Below are 13,892 nucleotides of genomic sequence, written 5' to 3' on the forward strand. Positions count from 1 at the left end.
GACACCTTAGCCAAGACACCTTAGCCAAGACACATTACCCAAGACCCCTTAGCCAAGACACCTTAGCCAAGACACATTAGCCAAGACACATTAGCCAAGACACATTAGCCGAGACACCTTAGCCAAGACACATTAGCCGAGACACCTTAGCCAAGACACATTAGCCAAGACACATTAGCCAAGACACCTTAGCCAAGACACATTAGCCAAGACACCTTAGCCAAGACACCTTAGCCAAGACACCTTAGCCAAGACACCTTAGCCAAGACACCTTAGCCAAGACACATTAGCCAAGACACCTTAGCCAAGACACATTAGCCAAGACACCTTAGCCAAGACACATTACCCAAGACCCCTTAGCCAAGACACCTTAGCCAAGACACATTAGCCAAGACACATTAGCCAAGACACATTAGCCAAGACACATTAGCCGAGACACCTTAGCCAAGACACATTAGCCAAGACACATTAGCCAAGACACATTAGCCAAGACACATTAGCCAAGACACCTTAGCCAAGACACATTAGCCAAGACACATTAGCCAAGACACCTTAGCCAAGACACATTAGCCGAGACACCTTAGCCAAGACACATTAGCCAAGACACATTAGCCAAGACACCTTAGCCAAGACACCTTAGCCAAGACACATTAGCCAAGACACATTAGCCAAGACACATTAGCCAAGACACATTAGCCGAGACACCTTAGCCAAGACACATTAGCCAAGACACATTAGCCAAGACACATTAGCCAAGACACATTAGCCAAGACACATTAGCCAAGACACATTAGCCAAGACACATTAGCCAAGACACCTTAGCCAAGAAACCTTAGCCAAGACACCTTAGCCAAGACACCTTAGCCAAGACACATTAGCCAAGACACATTAGCCAAGACACCTTAGCCAAGACACCTTAGCGAAGACACCTTAGCCAAGACACATTAGCCAAGACACATTAGCCAAGACACATTAGCCAAGACACATTAGCCAAGACACATTAGCCGAGACACATTAGCCAAGACACATTAGCCGAGACACATAAGCCAAGACACCTTAGCCAAGACACATTAGCCAAGACACATTAGCCAAGACACATTAGCCGAGACACCTTAGCCAAGACACCTTAGCCAAGACACCTTAGCCAAGACACCTTAGCCAAGACACATTAGCCAAGACACATTAGCCAAGACACATTAGCCAAGACACATAAGCCAAGACACATTAGCCAAGACACCTTAGCCAAGACACATTAGCCAAGACACATTAGCCAAGACACCTTAGCCAAGACACCTTAGCCAAGACACCTTAGCCAAGCCACATTAGCAAAGACACCTTAGCCAAGACACCATAGCCAAGACACATTAGCCAAGACACATTAGCAAAGACACATTAGCCAAGACACCTTAGCCAAGACACATTAGCCAAGACACATTAGCCAAGACACATTAGCCAAGACACATTAGCAAAGACACATTAGCCAAGACACATTAGAAAAGACACATAAGCCAAGACACCTTAGCCAAGACACATTAGCCAAGACACATTAGCCAAGACACATTAGCCAAGACACATTAGCCAAGACACATTAGCCAAGACACATTAGCCAAGACACATTAGCCAAGACACATTAGCCAAGACACCTTAGCCAAGACACCTTAGCCAAGACACCTTAGCCAAGACACATTAGCCAAGACACATTAGCCAAGACACCTTAGCCAAGACACCTTAGCCAAGACACCTTAGCCAAGACACATTAGCCAAGACACCTTAGCCAAGACACCTTAGCCAAGACACATTAGCCAAGACACATTAGCCAAGACACATTAGCCAAGACACATTAGCCGAGACACATTAGCCAAGACACATTTGCCAAGACACATTAGCCAAGACATATAAGCCAAGACACCTTAGCCAAGACACATTAGCCAAGACACATTAGCCAAGACACATTAGCCGAGACACCTTAGCCAAGACACCTTAGCCAAGACACCTTAGCCAAGACACCTTAGCCAAGACACATTAGCCAAGACACATTAGCCAAGACACATTAGCCAAGACACATAAGCCAAGACACATTAGCCAAGACACATTAGCAAAGACACATTAGCCAAGACACATTAGCCAAGACACATTAGCCAAGCCACCTTAGCCAAGACACCTTAGCCAAGACACATTAGCCAAGCCACATTAGCAAAGACACCTTAGCCAAGACACCATAGCCAAGACACATTAGCCAAGACACATTAGCAAAGACACATTAGCCAAGACACATTAGCCAAGACACATTAGCCAAGACACATTAGCCAAGACACATTAGCCAAGACACATTAGCCAAGACACATTAGCAAAGACACATTAGCCAAGACACATTAGCCAAGACACATTAGCCAAGACACATTAGCAAAGACACATTAGCCAAGACACATTAGCCAAGACACATAAGCCAAGACACATTAGCCAAGACACATTAGCCAAGACACATTAGCCAAGACACATTACCCAAGACACATTAGCCAAGACACCTTAGCCAAGACACATGAGCCAAGACACATTAGCAAAGACACATTAGCCAAGACACATTAGGCAAGACACATTAGCCAAGACACATTAGCCAAGACACATTAGCCAAGACACATTAGAAAAGACACATAAGCCAAGACACATTAGCCAAGACACCTTAGCCAAGACACCTTAGCCAAGACAATTTAGCCAAGACACCTTAGCCAAGACACATTAGCCAAGACTGCTTAGCCAAGACACCTTAGCCAAGACACCTTAGCCAAGACACATTAGCCAAGACACCTTAGCCAAGACACCTTAGCCAAGACACATTAGCCAATACACATTAGCCAAGACACATTAGCCGAGACACAAAAGTTGAGACACATTAGCCAAGACACATTAGCCAAGACACATTAGCCAAGACACCTTAGCCAAGACACATTAGCCAAGACACATTAACCAAGACACCTTAGCCAAGACACCTTAGCCAAGACACATTAGCCAAGACACATTAGGCAAGACACCTTAGCCAAGACACCTTAGCCAAGACACATTAGCCAAGACACCTTAGCCAAGACACCTTAGCAAAGACACAAAAGTTGAGACACCTTAGCCAAGACACATTAGCCAAAACACATTTGCCAAGACACGTTAGCCGAGACACATTAGCCAAGACACCTTAGCCAAGACACCTTAGCCAAGACACATTGGCCAAGACACATTAGCCAAGACACATTAGCCAAGACACATTAGCCAAGACACCTTAGTCAAGACACCTTAGCCAAGACACCTTAGCCAAGACACCTTAGCCAAGACACATTAGCCAAGACACCTTAGCCAAGACACCTTAGCCAAGACACATTAGCCGAAACACATTAGCCAAGACACATTAGCCAAGACACCTTAGCCAAGACACCTTAGCCAAGACACATTAGCCGAGACACATTAGCCAAGACACCTCAGCCAAGACACATTAGCCAAGACACATTAGCCAAGACACCTTAGCCAAGACACATTAGCCAAGACACCTTAGCCAAGACACCTTAGACAAGACACCTTAGCCAAGACACATAAGCCAAGACACATTAGCCAAGACACCTTAGCCAAGACACATTAGTCAAGACACATTAGCCGAGACACAAAAGTTGAGACACATTAGCCAAGACACATTAGCCAAGACACATTAGCCAAGACACCTTAGCCAAGACACATTAGCCAAGACACCTTAGCCAAGACACCTTAGCCAAGACACCTTAGCCGAGACACAAAAGTTGAGACACCTTAGCCAAGACACATTAGCCAAGACACCTTAGCCAAAACACCTTAGCCAAGACACATTAGCCGAGACGCATTAGCCAAGACACATTAGCCAAGACACCTTAGCCAAGACACCTTAGCCAAGACACATTAGCCAAGACACATTAGCCAAGACACATTAGCCAAGACACATTAGCCAAGACACCTTAGCCAAGACACCTTAGCCAAGACACCTTAGCCAAGACACCTTAGCCAAGACACATTAGCCGAAACACATTAGCCAAGACACATTAGCCAAGACACCTTAGCCAAGACACCTTAGCAAAGACACATTAGCCGAAACACATTAGCCGAAACACATTAGCCAAGACACATTAGCCAAGACACCTTGGATAAGATACCTTAGCCAAGACACCTTAGCCAAGACACCTTAGCCAAGACACCTTAGCCAAGACACCTTAGCCAAGACACCTTAGCCAAGACACATTAGCCAAGACACATTAGCCAAGACACATTAGCCAAGACACCTTGGATAAGATACCTTAGCCAAGACACCTTAGCCAAGACACCTTAGCCAAGACACATTAGCCAAGACACATTAGCCAAGACACATTAACCAAGACACCTTAGCCAAGACACATTAGCCAAGACACATCAGCCAAGACACATTAGCCGAGACACCTTAGCCAAGACACCTTAGCCAAGACACCTTAGCCAAGACACATTAGCCAAGACACATTAGCCAAGACACATTAGCCAAGACACATTAGCCAAGACACCTTAGCCAAGACACATTAGCCAAGACACCTTAGCCAAGACACCTTAGCCGAGACACCTTAGCCAAGACACCTTAGCCAAGACACATTAGCCAAGACACATTAGCCAAGACACCTTAGCCAAGACACATTAGCCAAGACACCTTAGCCAAGACACCTTAGCCAAGACACATTAGCCAAGACACATGACCAAAGACACCTTAGCCAAGACACATTAGCCAAGACACCTTAGCCAAGACACCTTAGCCAAGACACATAAGCCAAGACACATTAGCCAAGACACCTTAGCCAAGACACATTAGCCAAGACACATTAGCCAAGACACATTAGCCGAGACACAAAAGTTGATACACATTAGCCAAGACACATTAGCCAAGACACATTAGCCAAGACACCTTAGCCAAGACACATTAGCCAAGACACCTTAGCCAAGACACCTTAGCCAAGACACCTTAGCCAAGACACATTAGCCAAGACACATTAGCCAAGACACCTTAGCCAAGACACCTTAGCCAAGACACCTTAGCCAAGACACCTTAGCCAAGACACATTAGCCAAGTCACATTAGCCAAGACACATTAGCCAAGACACATTAGCCAAGACACCTTAGCCAAGACACATTGGCCAAGACACATTAGCCAAGACACATTAGCCAAGACACATTAGCCAAGACACCTTAGCCAAGACACCTTAGCCAAGACACCTTAGCCAAGACACCTTAGCCAAGACACCTTAGCCAAGACACATTAACCGAAACACATTAGCCAAAACACATTAGCCAAGACACCTTAGCCAAGACACCTTAGCCAAGACACATTAGCCAAGACACCTTAGCCAAGACACCTTAGCCAAGACACATTAGCCAAGACACATTAGCCAAGACACCTTAGCCAAGACACATTAGCCAAGACACCTTAGCCAAGACACCATAGACAAGACACCTTAGCCAAGACACATTAGCCAAGATACATTAGCCAAGACACCTTAGCCAAGACACATTAGCCAAGACACATTAGCCGAGACACAAAAGTTGAGACACATTAGCCAAGACACATTAGCCAAGACACATTAGCCAAGACACCTTAGCCAAGACACATTAGCCAAGACACCTTAGCCAAGACACCTTAGCCAAGACACCTTAGCCGAGACACAAAAGTTGAGACACCTTAGCCAAGACACCTTAGCCAAAACACCTTAGTCAAGACACATTAGCCGAGACGCATTAGCCAAGACACATTAGCCAAGACACCTTAGCCAAGACACTTTAGCCAAGACACATTAGCCAAGACACATTAGCCAAGACACCTTAGCCAAGACACCTTAGCCAAGACACCTTAGCCAAGACACCTTAGCCAAGACACATTAGCCAAGACACCTTAGCCAAGACACATTAGCCGAAACACATTAGCCAAGACACATTAGCCAAGACACCTTAGCCAAGACACCTTAGCCAAGACACATTAGCCAAGACACATTAGCCGAAACACATTAGCCAAGACACATTAGCCAAGACACCTTGGATAAGATACCTTAGCCAAGACAACTTAGCCAAGACACCTTAGCCAAGACACCTTAGCCAAGACACCTTAGCCAAGACACATTAGCCAAGACACATTAGCCGAGACACATGAGCCAAGACACATTAGCCGAGACACATAATCCAAGACACCTTAGCCAAGACACATTAGCCAAGACACATTAGCCAAGACACATTAGCCGAGACACCTTAGCCAAGACACCTTAGCCAAGACACATTAGCCAAGACACATTAGCCAAGACACCTTAGCCAAGACACATTAGCCAAGACACACTAGCCAAGACACATTAGCCAAGACACATTAGCCAAGACACCTTAGCCAAGACACATTAGCCAAGACACATTAGCCGAGACACATTAGCCAAGACACATTAGCCAAGACACATTAGCCAAGACACATTAACCAAGACACCTTAGCCAAGACACATTAGCCAAGACACCTTAGCCAAGACACCTTAGCCAAGACACCTTAGCCAAGACACATTAGCCAAGTCACATTAGCCAAGACACATTAGCCAAGACACCTTAGCCAAGACACCTTAGCCAAGACACCTTAGCCAAGACACATTAGCCAAGACACATTAGCCAAGTCACATTAGCCAAGACACCTTAGCCAAGACACATTAGCCAAGACACATTAGCCAAGACACATTAGCCAAGACACCTTAGCCAAGACACCTTAGCCAAGACACCTTAGCCAAGACACCTTAGCCAAGTCACATTAGCCAAGACACATTAGCCAAGACACATTAGCCAAGACACATTAGCCAAGACACCTTAGCCAAGACACATTAGCCAAGACACCTTAGCCAAGACACCTTAGCCAAGACAATTTAGCCAAGACACCTTAGCCAAGACACATTAGCCAAGACACATTAGCCAAGACACCTTAGCCAAGACACCTTAGCCAAGACACATTAGCCAAGACACATTAGCCAAGACACCTTAGCCAAGACACATTAGCCAATACACATTAGCCAAGACACATTAGCCAAGACACATAAGCCAAGACACATTAGCCAAGACACATTAGCCGAGACACAAAAGTTGAGACACATTAGCCAAGACACATTAGCCAAGACACATTAGCCAAGACACCTTAGCCAAGACACATTAGCCAAGACACATTAGCCGAGACACATTAGCCAAGACACATTAGCCAAGACACATTAGCCAAGACACCTTAGCCAAGACACCTTAGCCAAGACACATTAGCCAAGACACCTTAGCCAAGACACCTTAGCCAAGACACATTAGCCAAGACACATTAGCCAAAAAACATTAGCCGAGACACCTTAGCCAAGACACATTAGCCGAGACGCCTTGGCCAAGACACATTAGCCAAGACACATTAGCCAAGACACCTTAGCCAAGACACATTAGCCAATACACATTAGCCAAGACACATTAGCCAAGACACATAAGCCAAGACACATTAGCCAAGACACATTAGCCGAGACACAAAAGTTGAGACACATTAGCCAAGACACATTAGCCAAGACACATTAGCCAAGACACCTTAGCCAAGACACATTAGCCAAGACACATTAGCCGAGACACATTAGCCAAGACACATTAGCCAAGACACATAAGCCAAGACACATTAGCCAAGACACATTAGCCGAGACACCTTAGCCAAGACACATTAGCCAAGACACATTAGCCAAGACACATTAGCCAAGACACATTAGCCAAGACACATTAGCCAAGACACCTTAGCCAAGACACATTAGCCAAGACACATTAGCCAAGACACCTTAGCCAAGACACATTAGCCAAGACACATTAGCCAAGACACATTAGCCAAGACACATTAGCCAAGACACCTTAGCCAAGACACCTTAGCCAAGACACCTTGGATAAGATACCTTAGCCAAGACAACTTAGCCAAGACACATTAGCCAAGACACCTAAGCCAAGACACCTTAGCCAAGACACCTTAGCCAAGACACATTAGCCAAGTCACATTAGCCAAGACACATTAGCCAAGACACATTAGCCAAGACACATTAGCCAAGACACATTAGCCAAGACACCTTAGCCAAGACACATTAGCCAAGACACATTAGCCAAGACACATTAGCCAAGACACCTTAGCCAAGACACCTTAGCCAAGACACATTAGCCAAAACACATTAGCCAAGACACATTAGCCAAGACACCTTAGCCAAGACACCTTAGCCAAGACACCTTAGCCAAGACACCTTAGCCAAGACACATTAGCCAAGACACCTTAGCCAAGACACCTTAGCCAAGACACATTAGCCAAGACACATTAGCCAAAAAACATTAGCCGAGACACCTTAGCCAAGACACATTAGCCGAGACGCCTTGGCCAAGACACATTAGCCAAGACACATTAGCCAAGACACATTAGCCAAGACACCTTAGCCAAGACACCTTAGCCAAGAGACATTAGCCAAGACACCTTAGCCAAGACACATTAGCCAAGACACATTAGCCAAGACACATTAGCCAAGACACATTAGCCAAGACACATTAGCCAAAACACATTAGCCAAGACACCTTAGCCAAGACACCTTAGCCAAGACACATTAGCCAAGACACATTAGCCAAGACACCTTAGCCAAGACACCTTAGCCAAGACACATTAGCCAAGACACATTAGCCAAGACACATTAGCCAAGACACATTAACCAAGACACATTAGCCAAGACACATTAGCCAAGACACATTAGCCAAGACACATTAGCCAAGACACCTTAGCCAAGACACCTTAGCCAAGACACATTAGCCAAGACACATTAGCCAAGACACATTAGCCAAGACACATTAGCCAAGACACATTAGCCAAGACACATTAGCCAAGACACATTAGCCGAGACACCTTAGCCAAGACACATTAGCCAAGACACATTAGCCAAGACACATTAGCCAAGACACCTTAGCCAAGACACATTAGCCAAGACACATTAGCCAAGACACATTAGCCAAGACACATTAGCCAAGACACATTAGCCAAGACACATTAGCCAAGACACCTTAGCCAAGACACCTTAGCCAAGACACCTTAGCCAAGACACATTAGCCAAGACACATTAGCCGAGACACATGAGCCAAGACACATTAGCCGAGACACATAAGCCAAGACATCTTAGCCAAGACACATTAGCCAAGACACATTAGCCAAGACACATTAGCCAAGACACATTAGCCAAGACACCTTAGCCAAGACACATTAGCCAAGACACATTAGCCAAGACATCTTAGCAAAGACACATTAGCCAAGACACCTTAGCCAAGACACCTTAGCCAAGACACATTAGCCAAGACACATTAGCCAAGACACATTAGCCAAGACACATTAGCCAAGACACATTAGCCAAGACACATTAGCCGAGACACCTTAGCCAAGACACATTAGCCAAGACACATTAGCCAAGACACATTAGCCAAGACACCTTAGCCAAGACACATTAGCCAAGACACATTAGCCAAGACACATTAGCCAAGACACATTAGCCAAGACACATTAGCCAAGACACATTAGCCAAGACACCTTAGCCAAGACACCTTAGCCAAGACACCTTAGCCAAGACACATTAGCCAAGACACATTAGCCGAGACACATGAGCCAAGACACATTAGCCGAGACACATAAGCCAAGACATCTTAGCCAAGACACATTAGCCAAGACACATTAGCCAAGACACATTAGCCGAGACACATTAGCCAAGACACCTTAGCCAAGACACATTAGCCAAGACACCTTAGCCAAGACACCTTAGCCAAGACACCTTAGCCAAGACACATAAGCCAAGACACATTAGCCAAGACACATTAGCCAAGATACATTAGCCGAGACACCTTAGCCAAGACACATTAGCCAAGACACATTAGCCAAGACACCTTAGCCAAGACACCTTAGCCAAGACACATTAGCCAAGTCACATTAGCCAAGACACATTAGCCAAGACACATTAGCCAAGACACATTAGCCAAGACACCTTAGCCAAGACACCTTAGCCAAGACACATTAGCCAAGACACATTAGCCAAGACACATTAGCCAAGACACCTTAGCCAAGACACATTAGCCAAGACACATTAGCCAAGACACATTAGCCAAGACACATTAGCCAAGACACATTAGCCAAGACACCTTTGCCAAGACACCTTAGCCAAGACACCTTAGCCAAGACACATTAGCCGAAACACATTAGCCAAGACACATTAGCCAAGACACCTTAGCCAAGACACCTTAGCCAAGACACATTAGCCGAAACACATTAGCCGAAACACATTAGCCAAGACACATTAGCCAAGACACATTAGCCAAGACAACTTAGCCAAGACACCTTAGCCAAGACACCTTAGCCAAGACACCTTAGCCAAGACACATTAGCCAAGACACATTAGCCGAGACACATGAGCCAAGACACATTAGCCGAGACACATAAGCCAAGACACCTTAGCCAAGACACCTTAGCCAAGACACATTAGCCAAGACACATTAGCCAAGACACATTAGCCAAGACACCTTAGCCAAGACACCTTAGCCAAGACACATTAGCCAAGACACCTTAGCCAAGACTCCTTAGCCAAGACACATTAGCCAAGACACATTAGCCGAGACACCTTAGCCAAGACACATTAGCCGAGACACCTTAGCCAAGACACATTAGCCAAGACACATTAGCCAAGACACCTTAGCCAAGACACATTAGCCAAGACACATTAGCCAAGACACATTAGCCAAGACACATTAGCCAAGACACCTTAGCCAAGACACATAAGCCAAGACACATTAGCCAAGACACATTAGCCAAGATACATTAGCCGAGACACCTTAGCCAAGACACATTAGCCAAGACACATTAGCCAAGACACATTAGCCAAGACACCTTAGCAAAGACACATTAGCCAAGACACCTTAGCCAAGACACATTAGCCAAGACACATTAGCCAAGACACATTAGCCAAGACACATTAGCCAAGACACCTTAGCCAAGACACATTAGCCAAGACACATTAGCCAAGACACATTAGCCAAGACACATTAGCCAAGACACCTTAGCCAAGACACCTTAGCCAAGACACATTAGCCAAGACACATTAGCCAAGACACATTAGCCAAGTCACATTAGCCAAGACACATTAGCCAAGACACATTAGCCAAGACACATTAGCCAAGACACCTTAGCCAAGACACCTTAGCCAAGACACATTAGCCAAGACACATTAGCCAAGACACCTTAGCCAAGACACCTTAGCCAAGACACATTAGCCAAGACACATTAGCCAAGACACATTAGCCAAGACACCTTAGCCAAGACACCTTAGCCAAGACACCTTAGCCAAGACACCTTAGCAAAGACACCTTAGCCAAGACACCTTAGCCAAGACACATAAGCCAAGACACATTAGCCAAGACACCTTAGCCAAGACACCTTAGCCAAGACACATTAGCCAAGACCCCTTAGCCAAGACACCTTAGCCAAGACACATTAGCCAAGACACCTTAGCCAAGACACATTAGCCGAGACACCTTAGCCAAGACACATTAGCCGAGACACCTTGGCCAAGACACATTAGCCAAGACACATTAGCCAAGACACATTAGCCAAGACACATTAGCCAAGACACATTAGCCAAGACACATTAGCCAAGACACATAAGCCAAGACACCTTAGCCAAGACACCTTAGCCAAGACACATAAGCCAAGACACATTAGCCAAGACACATTAGCCAAGACACCTCAGCCAAGACACCTTAGCCAAGACACATAAGCCAAGACACATTAGCCAAGACACCTTAGCCAAGACACCTTAGCCAAGACACATTAGCCAAGACACATTAGCCAAGACACATTAGCCAAGACACATTAGCCAAGACACATTAGCCAAGACACCTTAACCAAGACACCTTAGCCAAGACACATTAGCAAAGACACATTAGCCAAGACACCTTAGCCAAGACACCTTAGCCAAAGACACCTTAGCCAAGACACATTAGCCAAGACACCTTAGCCAAGACACATTAGCCAAGACACATTTGCCGAGACACCTTAGCCAAGACACATTAGCCGAGACACCTTAGCCAAGACACATTAGCCAAGACACATTAGCCAAGACACCTTAGCCAAGACACATTAGCCAAGACACATTAGCCAAGACACATAAGCCAAGACACCTTAGCCAAGACACCTTAGCCAAGACACATAAGCCAAGACACATTAGCCAAGACACATTAGCCAAGACACCTCAGCCAAGACACCTTAGCCAAGACACATTAGCCAAGACACATTAGCCAAGACACATTAGCCGAGACACCTTAGCCAAGACACATTAGCCAAGACACATTAGCCAAGACACATTAGCCAAGACACATTAGCCAAGACACCTTAGCCAAGACACCTTAACCAAGACACCTTAGCCAAGACACATTAGCCAAGACACATTAGCCAAGACACCTTAGCCAAGACACCTTAGCCAAGACACCTTAGCCAAGACACATTAGCCAAGACACCTTAGCCAAGACACATTAGCCAAGACACCTTAGCCAAGACACCTTAGCCAAGACACCTTAGCCAAGACACATTAGCCAAGACACATTAGCCAAGACACCTCAGCCAAGACACCTTAGCCAAGACACATAAGCCAAGACACATTAGCCAAGACACCTTAGCCAAGACACCTTAGCCAAGACACCTTAGCAAAGAGACAAAAGTTGAGACACCTTAGCCAAGACACCTTAGCCAAAACACATTAGCCAAGACACCTTAGCCAAGACACCTTAGCAAAGACACAAAAGTTGAGACACCTTAGCCAAGACACCTTAGCCAAGACACATTAGCCAAGACACATTAGCCAAGACACATTAGCCAAGACACATTAGCCAAGACACATTAGCCAAGACACATTAGCCAAGACACCTTAGCCAAGACACATTAGCCAAGACACCTTAGCCAAGACACCTTAGCCAAGACACCTTAGCCAAGACACATTAGCCGAAACACATTAGCCAAGACACATTAGCCAAGACACCTTAGCCAAGACACCTTAGCCAAGACACATTAGCCGAAACACATTAGCCGAAACACATTAGCCAAGACACATTAGCCAAGACACCTTGGATAAGATACCTTAGCCAAGACAACTTAGCCAAGACACCTTAGCCAAGACACCTTAGCCAAGACACCTTAGCCAAGACACCTTAGCCAAGACACATTAGCCAAGACACATTAGCCGAGACACATGAGCCAAGACACATTAGCCGAGACACATTAGCCAAGACACCTTAGCCAAGACACATTAGCCAAGACACATTAGCCAAGACACATTAGCCGAGACACCTTAACCAAGACACCTTAGCCAAGACACCTTCGCCAAGACACATTAGCCAAGACACCTTAGCCAAGACACCTTAGCCAAGACACATTAGCCAAGACACATTAGCCAAGACACATTAGCCAAGACACATTAGCCAAGACACCTTAGCCAAGACACATTAGCCAAGACACATTAGCCGAGACACATTAGCCAAGACACATTATCCGAGACACATAAGCCAAGACACCTTAGCCAAGACACATTAGCCAAGACACATTAGCCAAGACACATTAGCCAAGACACATTAGCCAAGACACCTTAGCCAAGACACCTTAGCCAAGACACCTTAGCCAAGACACATTAGCCAAGTCACATTAGCCAAGACACATTAGCCAAGACACATTAGCCAAGACACATTAGCCAAGACACCTTAGCCAAGACACCTTAGCCAAGACACATTAGCCAAGACACATTAGCCAAGACACCTTAGCCAAGACACATTAGCCAAGACACATTAGCCAAGAC

The 13,892-nt window shown here is 45.6% G+C and overlaps 1 long non-coding RNA gene across 2 annotated transcripts in view; it reads right to left on the reverse strand.

Annotated features, from left to right (window-relative positions):
- Positions 1-8,443: 8,443 nt before the first annotated feature.
- LOC125774373 (uncharacterized) overlaps positions 8,444-13,892 on the reverse strand; it is a 36,876-nt gene continuing 31,427 nt past the window's right edge. For both annotated transcript variants that reach the window (XR_007420858.1, XR_007420859.1), the window contains exon 3: positions 8,444-9,301. This is a non-coding gene — a long non-coding RNA (uncharacterized LOC125774373). The remainder of the gene's footprint in view (positions 9,302-13,892) is intronic.

This window comes from Anopheles funestus, unplaced genomic scaffold (assembly GCF_943734845.2).
Source record: "Anopheles funestus unplaced genomic scaffold, idAnoFuneDA-416_04 scaffold_15_ctg1, whole genome shotgun sequence".
NCBI classification, from domain to species: Eukaryota; Metazoa; Arthropoda; class Insecta; order Diptera; family Culicidae; genus Anopheles; species Anopheles funestus.